The sequence below is a fragment of the Panthera tigris genome, chromosome A2 (genome assembly GCF_018350195.1).
Source record: "Panthera tigris isolate Pti1 chromosome A2, P.tigris_Pti1_mat1.1, whole genome shotgun sequence".
In the NCBI taxonomy this organism is placed as follows: domain Eukaryota; kingdom Metazoa; phylum Chordata; class Mammalia; order Carnivora; family Felidae; genus Panthera; species Panthera tigris.
The window spans coordinates 27,647,319-27,657,775 of NC_056661.1; the positions used below are offsets into that span (position 1 = coordinate 27,647,319).

A 10,457-nucleotide genomic window follows, 5' to 3' on the forward strand; every position below is an offset into this window, starting at 1 on the left:
CTAAATGGCTTAACACTAAAATCATTTTAATCTGATTCAGCAGTGAACAATTTAAAATGTGTCCCTTCCAACAAAAGACAGCTGGACACATAAAGATGATTGTGTGATCCATTCAAAATTAAAGAATGGGCTAAATCATTTACAACAATAAAAATGCAAAAAATCCTACCAGAAAAAAAAAAAAGGCGTGAAAACACTAAGTAGCAAGTGATTTCTAAATGTTTCCAAAACAGGAAGCTAAAGACATTTTAATGTCACTCTGGTAGCTTCCAGAATAAAATAAGTTAATCAGTCAGCTGCTAAAAACAAAGAAGGAACTCATTAAAAACAAATACATTAAAAAAAAATCAGAAAGAAGTGTCAAGAAAGCAGGCTTTTTCAAGATAGTGATTTGTATGCAAATATAGCACAGCATTTATCCCCAAAACCTCCAAAGCCTGTAAAGGGAGAAAGTTTGTTCTTTCCATCTGCTTAAACTCTTCTCCTTATAAAGTCAACTGCTAATGACAAGGAAGGCTTTGACATCTTTAAAACAATAACAGAAAAAAAAACACCTTCACAAACACAGGGTTTCAAAACCACAAACTCCTAAGCCACTCTCTTCCCCAAATCTCTTAGCCTAGTGTCTGTGTTAACACTGGGTTAATGTTTATACCTACTTCATTGTTACAAGGTTTGGTGGTGGTGTTGTTTTAATAAGGGATTTTTTAATTACATATTTCACACCATAAAGTGAGGGTTGCTAAACATATGGTTACTTAAAAAAAATCAATAGAAATGAATTCCTTGAAGACTTCCCTCTGTACAACATACCCTTCTTTGCAACTGTAATGTGGAATAGGATTTGAATATTGTTGACTAACACAAACGTTACCATTTAGAAGCTAGAACTTCCCTCAGGCCACAGATGAAACTTCACCCCTATGTTTTCACATTCCACTCACCTACTTACCTCCCTTACGTCATATTCTCTCTGCATTTTTCTTTATCATCCTAATCTAGCATCACTAGAGGAAGGGGCTAGAAATAAGTTATCTGACTATAATTTCTTCTTTCACTCCACTTTGAACTCTATGAATTTTTCAAAACATAACTGTTTTTTTTAATGTTTATTCATTCTTTTTGAGAGAGAGACTGAGAGAGAGCACAAGCAGGGGAGGAGCACAGAGAAGAAAGTATCCCAAGCAGGCTCTGCATTGTCAGTACAGAGCCTGAAGCGGGACTTTGATCCCACAAACCAGGAGATCATGATCTGAGTCAAAATCAAGAGTTGGAGGCTCAACTCACTGAACCATTCAGGCACCCAAAACATAAAATTAACAATAAAAAAAAAAAAAAAACCTCAGAACACAAAAAACAAACAATGAAAACATTAAAAATATCTAAATGCACTTAGGATTTACAACTTTTTTCCAGGATATCACTTTTGATATTCAGTTTAGATAGGACAGCACAGGATATGGTTTGCCTAACTTTTAAATAAGAAGACCCAATAATCTCAAAGACTATGAAAATACCAACTTGAGCCCAAGATTCCTATGTATTTTACTTTTATTCTGTATATAATTGAAAATATATATATATTTAGGCATGCGTAAGGAAAGCAAAAATTTGGAAAAAAAAATGTCTGGCAATTCCATACCAATTTTATATTTATATGTCATCATTACCCTTGCAGGATCCTAAAACTCACTCCTATTTTCTTTATATGCTCAGATATTTAAAACATGTCTTTGCTACCTCACAATCTTCTGGCATGAGGAATTACACATTGGCCCCAATATCTTTCATTACCAATATCAGCATCATCACCACCATCTTTGCCATCAAAAAAATTGGAAATTATTTGAATTAGTACAACCTTTACTAAAATAGTATTTCAAATTTCTTTATTTTTAATTTATTTTTGAGGGAGAGAGACAGAGAGAGAGAGTGCACAAGTTCAGGAGGGACAGAGGATCCTAAGCGGGCTCTGTACTGACAGCAGAGAGCCTGGGCAGGGCTCAAACTCACAAACTGGGAGATCATGACCTGAGCCAAAATTAAGAGTCAGACACTTAATTGGCTGAGCCACCCAGGTGCTCCTCAAATTTATTATTGATGACAAAATGTTTTTCCAGGAGACTGCAGCCTCATATACTATTCCAGGGAGATTCTATCATCGTTAATATTTCCATGTGGAAAAAAAAAACAAAAACAAAAAACAAGCCTCTCCTTAAAAAAAATACTCTTATTTAGAATCTCATCTGGTCTAGCTTAATCTCTGAAGAAGAAAAAAAAAAATTCAAACTGAGAGGGATTAGTATTATGCAATTTTAATGTTATTGTCCCATATCCATAGTAATTTACCTAATATAAATCAATGCCTTTAGAGCAGTGCTGTCTAATGGAACTGTCATAATGACGGAAAGGTTCTATATCCTACACTAATATAATAGCCACTAGCCCCATGTGGGTACTAAGCACTTGAAATGTGGCTGATGGGACTGAAGAACTAGATTTTAATTGCATTTACTTTTACCTAATTTTAATTTTAAAATTAACAATTAAATATCAACACTATATTTTTATTTAAATAGCTACCTGAAGCCAGTAGTCATCTGTAGCTAGTTGCTTCTGCACTGGACAGCCCTGAAGTAGAAGCCATGGGTGTGTAATAACAGGGAGCAGTGAGAATTGAGGCAAACAGGAAGACACATACCCCAAGATGGGTAGACACTACTTAATTGTTTCTTTTTATCAAGAGAAACTGGAAATTGGGTTCTATGTGTAATTCTCCTATATTTAATTTCCGGCAAATACAGGTAGCCTTCACTTACCATAGTTCCAACACTCAAAATTTTCAGCGACCACAGTTCAGTTAAATAATACCAGTTCCCCAACAATTTAGTTCAAATTTCAGTTACCATGCTTTATTAGCTCGGAGGCAATGCATAAAGTACAAGTCCATTACCCTGTCTTCAGTCAATAGCTCTCCATGTGGATAACAGATGTGCATCACGATCAGTGACCAACCGTAGCACTTCTTTCAATGTCTGTCAGTGATCGGTCATTGCACATCTGTCATTCAGTCACACAAAGTCAGGAAAGTCGGTAGTAGTTGGTGCTGCCTCCTGTCTTCCACTGATTAAACCCTGGTGACACTGTACAAAAATGGACACTCAGAAGAGGTAGCTAGCCAAGAGATATGAAAGTACAACAAAGACGGGCGCCTGACTGGCTCAGTCAGTTGAGCATCTGACTCTTGAATTCAGCTCAGGTTCTGATGCCAGGGTCGTGGGATCGAACCTTGCATCAAGCTCCATGCTGAGTGTGGACCCTGCTTAAGATTCTCATTCCCGCCCCCTCCCTCCGCCCCGTCTCTCCCTCTTCCCTTCTCCCCCCAGTTTGTGCTCTAAGATTAAGAAAAAAACAAACAAACCTAAAAAGAAGAAAGTACGACAAAGAAGCAAAAAGTGATAATGGAGAAGGTGAATTGTGAACAAACATAAATGGAGTTACAGAAGAAATTGCTGAGACTAGATGTGCAGCCAGAGGAATGGAGCTAAGGCCAACGGATCGACAAAAACGGAGGAAGTGGTCATGATGGAAAGGAGGACAATGTCCCAGAGGAAGTTTTGCCAACAAAATACTTGACGTTTTAAAAAACTTCATCTATCACCACACTGAAAGCACAAAGTGTAAAATGTTGGAAACTGATCCAAACTCAGAAAGGAGTGTGGCAATTTGCCAAGGCATAGAAAAGATGCTCCATCTGTATTATAAGCTATACAACCAGAAAGAGCCAGTGAGTACTGTTCAGACTACTCCTGATAAATGTTTTCCAAAGGAAAAAAAAAAAGAAAACCACATTAATTCTCAGTGTTTCTAGTATTTTAAATTACCAGTGTACTAAATAAGTTTTAGTCTTATTTTTTTTTCAAATTTCCCTATCTACTTTTTTTTTTCTTTTAATTTTTTTCTTTAACGTTTATTTATTTTTGAGACAGAGAGAGACAGAGCATGAACGGGGGAGGGTCAGAGAGAGGGAGACACAGAATCTGAAACAGGCTCCAGGCTCCGAGCTGCCAGCACAGAGCCCGACGCGGGGCTAGAACTCACAGACCGCGAGATCATAACCTGAGCCGAAGTCGGCCGCTTAACCGACTGAGCCACCCAGGTGCCCCTCCCCTATCTACTTTTAACAGATAATAAGAATTTCAAGAATTTTGACCACATTTTTAAAGGTCATGGAACAATCATAATTTTCCCCATCGATTATTAAGATTGCTTTGCAAGGTTTCAGCTTTCCTGGTCATTTTCCAGTCCCAAACTGCTGCACACAATGAATATTTCAAATACATGAAAACTACTGTGCAGGGCAAATAAGAGGTATGGCTAATGGGCCATATTTAAAACCTGTTCCAGGAACTAGTGTCATATTTGATGTGCATCTCAGTAATAGCAGGATAGAGCAGGCTGAAGAAATTCGATGGCTGTAAATGACTTTTAAAAGATGTATTTATCCAATACTCTGACCAGGAAGGGTACACTTATTGTCATATGCTCTTGAATTCCAACAGACTGTCTGGCAAAAATTCAGTTGACAATTTCTTTTCTTCTCCAAATAGCCTGAGAACTGCATATAATCAAAACTCCTCACCCTTCGATGCATCATTACATCTAGTTGTTAACGTTTCTCCACCAAATGTTCTCCTATACCTAAGAATATGAAGGGAGGTGAATTACATAATAAGTAACACCAACACCATGCACGTCCCCTATCTCATATGGAGGACAAACAATAAGCAACATTTATGCCAAAATCCTTGTTTTGAGACAACAAAGGGGATGGAGATATTTCTGTCCTTCCCCTCACAATGCTCTGCTATTGGACCTTCTTACAGCACATCCCCTGCTACTCGTCCAAAAGCTTTTTAAAACAGAGGCCATATCTCATTCATTCCTCAATCTAAAGGCCAGGACTTGAAGCCCAGGCTAGGTCTCAATTCAAATGTCACCTTCTAGGGGACTTGTCCACTCTATCCGAAACAACCCTTTTTCCGTAAGTCCTCATACAATGGTATCCCTCAGGACCTGATTTAAATTCTGGAACTACAGTATTCATTTAGGTTTACTTATTTCCTATCTAGAATGTCAACTGAAATGATAATCAGAGTCAGGAATATCTGGCTTTCACCTGTGTCCTAATACCCAGTAGAGTTCCTGGACATAAAGCAGTTGCTAAACACCAAATGAATTGGTGGGTGGATGTTTTGAAATAATGCATGTTTGAGTGAATGACTATTTGAATGTAAGACAGTTGAAATGGATGACTGATTAATAAATAAATTAGTCTGAAACTACTACCTTATTATGATCAGTAGAAAGTAGAAAAAAAGATAACTGTTGTTCTCCTAACTAATGTTTCACACCCACAAACAGAACACTGTCTGGGTTGCCTTCCTTTTCCTAGGTTTTGGCCTTAGACAAATCTGAAGATGAGAATTCTTGCAGTGGATGAGCTCCCCAGGTCCAGCCTACCATTTGCTCAGCTACAAGATGGAGACGTTTCACTTCACAGCAGCATGTGTGAAAACAGCTTGGGAACTTTTGTTAAGAATAAGCTCAAGATGAGTTGACAGAGAAATGTTGTTTCCACAAAACACATTTTATCTCAGAATGTGAATGCAAGTCTGGTATTGAGTTGAGGGAGGCGATTTCTCACTCTGATCTTTATTGGCAAGGCTTCTCATGGAGTTTTCTGTCAACATGGAAGCCACCAGGGACTGCCTATAGCACATTCACAGAAGAGATAAGTATAGATGAGGAAGATCAGAGAAAATGGAAATGAGGAAACAAGAGCCAACCTTCAAGCCACAGCACTGGAACGGCTGTTATGTGGGAGGAGGAAGATTCTGGCTAACCTACTAGTAAAGGGGAGAATACAAACCAACTAGTAAATGACAGAAAACAACTAGTAAATGATGGAGAATTTCAATCCAGCATGCAGGCTGTGGGTTGGCCCAGATCTAGATTCATATTCCATTTCTACCACTTGTTAGCTATTTGATTTCGGACAAATCAACTCCTTTTGAGTCTCAGTAACTTCATCTGAAAAATGGGTATTATTTATTCTGTTTAAACTGTGTTTCAAGGAAATCAAATAGTTCCAGTGATGGAAAGTTATTTAAAGCATTGCAATTCTAAAAATGAGAGGAATAGGGGCAGCTGGGTGGCTCAGTCGGTTAAGTGTCTGACTTCGTCTCAGGTCATGATCTCGCAGTTTGTGGGTTTGAGCCCTGTATCGGGCTCTGTGCTGACAGCTTAGAGCCTGGAGCCTCCTTCAGATTCTGTGTGTCCCTCTCTCTTTGCCCCTCCTCCACTTGCTCTCTCTCTCTCTCAAAAATAAATAAATGTTAAAAAATAATAAAAATAAAATAAAATAAAAATGAGAGGAATAACAACAGATTTGCACAAACCACCATTTTCAAACCCTAAAAAATAACTGATTTTTTAAATAACTGATTCAGATAAAAGATGATTTAGGGTTTAGATCAGGGGTTCTTCACATGGGGGGTAGTTCCCCATGGACACTTAAGGAAAGAAGTGTGAAGAAAAGAAATACATCCAGATGAATGGGGGGAAAGCTGCATATTTGTTTCACTAATTTCTAACTGACATTTTGCATCTCCTTAAATCACAAACATGAACAACAAACCATAGTAGTAACTTTAATGCCTATAACTTTGTCATAGTATAATTCACAGACATTTTAAAAATATAAATATAAAGCGATAACTTTATAGTTGTTGCAGACACCTTGCAATATCCTTTATTCTATAGTTATTCGTTAGTTCTATGAGTATTAGCAAATTATAGTAGTCATTATACCTCCTACCAATTCTTGTTATTTAATATGTAATAATGTAGTGCATATCTCACCATATCACAGCTTTGCTCTTTAATATTACAATAACTGTTATTCAGTAACATTGACTTTCTTTGTATTTGTATACACTTAACTTTCCTCATTAAGAACATTACTGGGAGAAGAAATCTACAGGCTTCACCAACTGTCAAAAGGGGCTCACCTAACAAAAAAGATTAAGGGCTCCTGCTTTAGATGAAAGGTTGATGGGAAATTTATAATGAGGAGCTAGGGTGTCACTACTAAATCCGCTGAGCAAGGTCAGGACCCTAAGAGTGGGACATCCAAACATTATGCCTCCCTACAAGATGCCACAAATGCTTATATCTGAAAATAGCCAATCCTTATGCCACACTGTCTAACAGAACTTTCTGTGATGATAGAAATGTTTTATGTTTAGGCTACCTAATACGTCAGCCACGAACTGCATGTGAAATGTGGCCAGAGCAAGTGAACAGCTGAATGTTTCAATTCTTTTTAACTTTAATTAATCTCTATTTAAAAAGTCACATTGAGCTAGTATCTACAGTCCTAGACAACCCTCCTTAGAGCTAACTTATCTTTTACAAGACACAAAAGATAAAGAAACAAGTTAAAGAACAACAAGCGAAAGCAACAGACAAATCCAGATTATAGAACAGTCTTTAGGACGACTGACCCAGTTTAAAAAAAAAATCAATGTCATAAAAATAATGTACTAAAAGAGTCCCAAAATAAATAACCACATATAATGTGAAGATTTTGTTTGGATCCTGATGAGAAAAAAACATTTTTAAATAACCATAGAAACTTGAATATTACATCATGCCAGGAAATTCCTATTAATTTTGTTAGATATGATCATGGTATTATATTTACATTAGGAGATTTCTATAGTTTCAAAAATGCATACCGATGTGTATAGGGTTGAGATAAAACTATTTCTAAGAACACCCTCAAAATATTGTAGCAAAAACAAAAGTGTATAGATGAAGTATGTGTGGCAAAATCTAGAAAACCATTCAATCTGGCAAAGGTTCAAGGGCATCCTTTAAATTATTTTTGTTACTTCTGAGTATTTTGAAATAACCCAAAATGATTTGTATAGGTGATGATATTCTGCCTATAGCTACAGACACATAGTAAGCATTCAACGAACATTAATGAGAAACTATTAGCTTCATCATTACGATTCATGATTCTTAATGGCAAAACTAAGATCAATTAGTAAAAAAGTATGAAAGTTAACTTTAGGCCCAAAATACGAATAAGCTTTTTCACAGTGAGAGCTCTATGAAGATGGAAATACACTGTCTGCTGAGGTGGTGGTGGCCCAGAGATATTAAAAAGAAATAAACAACAGCAGTTTAAGTTTACTGAGCACTTACAACGTGGCAGACATAAGTCTAAGCCCTTTTCACATATTCTTTCATTTCAGCTCAATAGCAGTGCCATAAGGTAGGTACTCCTACTCTGCCCATTGGAGCTGTGCCAGCAGAGATGGATCTTTGGTGACGATGTTGCAGAGCAAGTTCAAGGTGAATGGCTGTTATAGTTGCCCTTTACCAAGTCTGACAACCCTGAACTCTTCTGATTCAATGAACGTGTGACTCAAATGAATTCTGCAGGCTGGCCAGCTGGCTGGCTCACACAGAGCCAGTGAACAGAGAGCAATTCTCCGCTTTACTTATTGAAAGGTCTTCAAACATCACCTTTCCCTTTCAAGTGGCAGACTAAAATCCCACAAGAATTTAATTATCTGTAGGCAAGGAGATGATGTGATCAAGAAAATGCTACATTTCAACTACTTCATTTATCCATTTTCAAATTTCCCATCAATTACAGGGAAACATCTTCCCCCAGGCTGCCATTTGACCAAGAAATGCCCATGGCGTATCTTTGTCAACATGTTTCAGAATATAAATCCAGATTACTAAAACTAAAGTTGGTATAAAGTCTGTCGTCATATATTATATCATTTGGAAAGAAATATTGGTGACCTTATCCAGTATGACTGTTATAATAGTAATAAAATTGAATCTTGGAAGATTACACTTCTGGTCAAAGTAGTAAAATGTGACCTTATTCTATTGAACATTGACATTTATTATATTAATTCACATGTAAAAAACTGCATTAAAATGATATTAAAGCCCTGGATAGAAATGGGAATGTTTAAGAACTTCAGAAAAAAGATTTAACTTTACCAATCATTCATAACATGGAGCCCGTTTGATGCAAATCAAACTAAATCTCCTTCACCAATCTCTGGTTCAATTCTAACGTTATTGTTATTACCCTCTCATTCATACAGAATGTATTTTTTTCCTCATGCCTCTTCAAACATTTTATAAACTTTAAATCATTGTCATCACGCTCTAGAGAAAAAGATAACCCAGAGCAACAAATACACAAACTTGACGCAGAAGATCAAGCCACCTCCTCATGGCAGAGAGATTCTCTTCACACCAATAACATCATGCTTAACACTGAGCTCATGTCAGCCACTGCACGAGGCCCTTGAAAGGGCACCAAGGTCCAGAGGTGAGCAAGCAGTCAGACAGCTGCATGGACTTTACAGAATGGCCACCATGTGGAGAAAAGGTGTCACTTTGGATATCACACCAGCAAAGTGCTTGCTGTTTCTTTCTTTCTTTCTTTCTTTCTTTCTTTCTTTCTTTAATTTGGGTTTTTTTGTTTGCTTGTTTTGGTTGTTTTTTGCTTTTTGATTGGTCAAGGTTTTCCAGGGAGTTTCCTCTCAAATATGTTTTGCATATTTAAGTTTGGGGGTAGAACATGGAATAACACAATAAATTAAGGGAACAGTCCAGACACAAAACAAAGGTCTGTTTTCTCTTCTGCATTAGTCCAAAGTTCTAGGTTTGCCATTGCAGGTCTCACCTGTTTTCAACCTTGCTTTTCACCACTCTTAGTTAATGCTCCAGCCCCCAAGTAGAAGTAACTTACTTATGCCTCACTTAATACTGTTTTCTGCTCTAAACATCTTCCCCCATTATATTATCAGATTAGGCTGAGTGTGGTGATCCCAAGCAGCCCCAACACTTCAGTAGGTTGAACAATAAAGGTTTACTTCTTGCCTGATACTGACAGAGTTGAGAGCAAGCCAAGAGATTAGCTCTGTGCACATTTGTCACTCAGGCATCCAGGCTGACGAGTGGTTACCAGCACAAACACTGCTATAAGCCATGCCAGGAGAAAAAGAAAATTCTGTGGGTCTTGAACCATAAGCTAAGTGCTTAGACAAAATGTGACACAACTCATTGTCATAAACAGCCATGTGGTTCTACCAAACCACAAGCCCAATTCTACCATAAGCCTGGATGAGAGGGAACTGAAAATATTTGGCCAACACCATCAATGACTTCTTACCTCCATACGTCTAAAATCTTGTAATTCTTTCAGATCTAGGTTGGATCCTACCTCCTCAAATAGACAGCGCTGGTACCTCATACTAAAAGGAAGACATTCACACTCTTAATACACACAGCACGTTATCTTACCTCTGAAGGCCATTATGACTATAAGAGAACAGTGTCTCCACTGGGAT

At 37.5% G+C, this 10,457-nt stretch overlaps 1 protein-coding gene across 12 annotated transcripts in view; it reads right to left on the reverse strand.

The window, feature by feature from the left end:
* The window catches only part of FHIT (fragile histidine triad diadenosine triphosphatase), a 1,407,272-nt gene that overhangs the window by 283,234 nt on the left and 1,113,581 nt on the right, over positions 1-10,457 (reverse strand). For 2 of the 12 annotated variants that reach the window (XM_042979320.1, XM_042979319.1), the window contains exon 1: positions 10,280-10,393. The exons of the other annotated variants lie outside the window; for them this stretch is intronic. The gene's annotated coding sequence lies outside the window, so the exon portion shown is untranslated. Of the gene's footprint in view, positions 1-10,279; positions 10,394-10,457 lie in introns of those variants that run through there. 12 annotated transcript variants of the gene reach the window in all.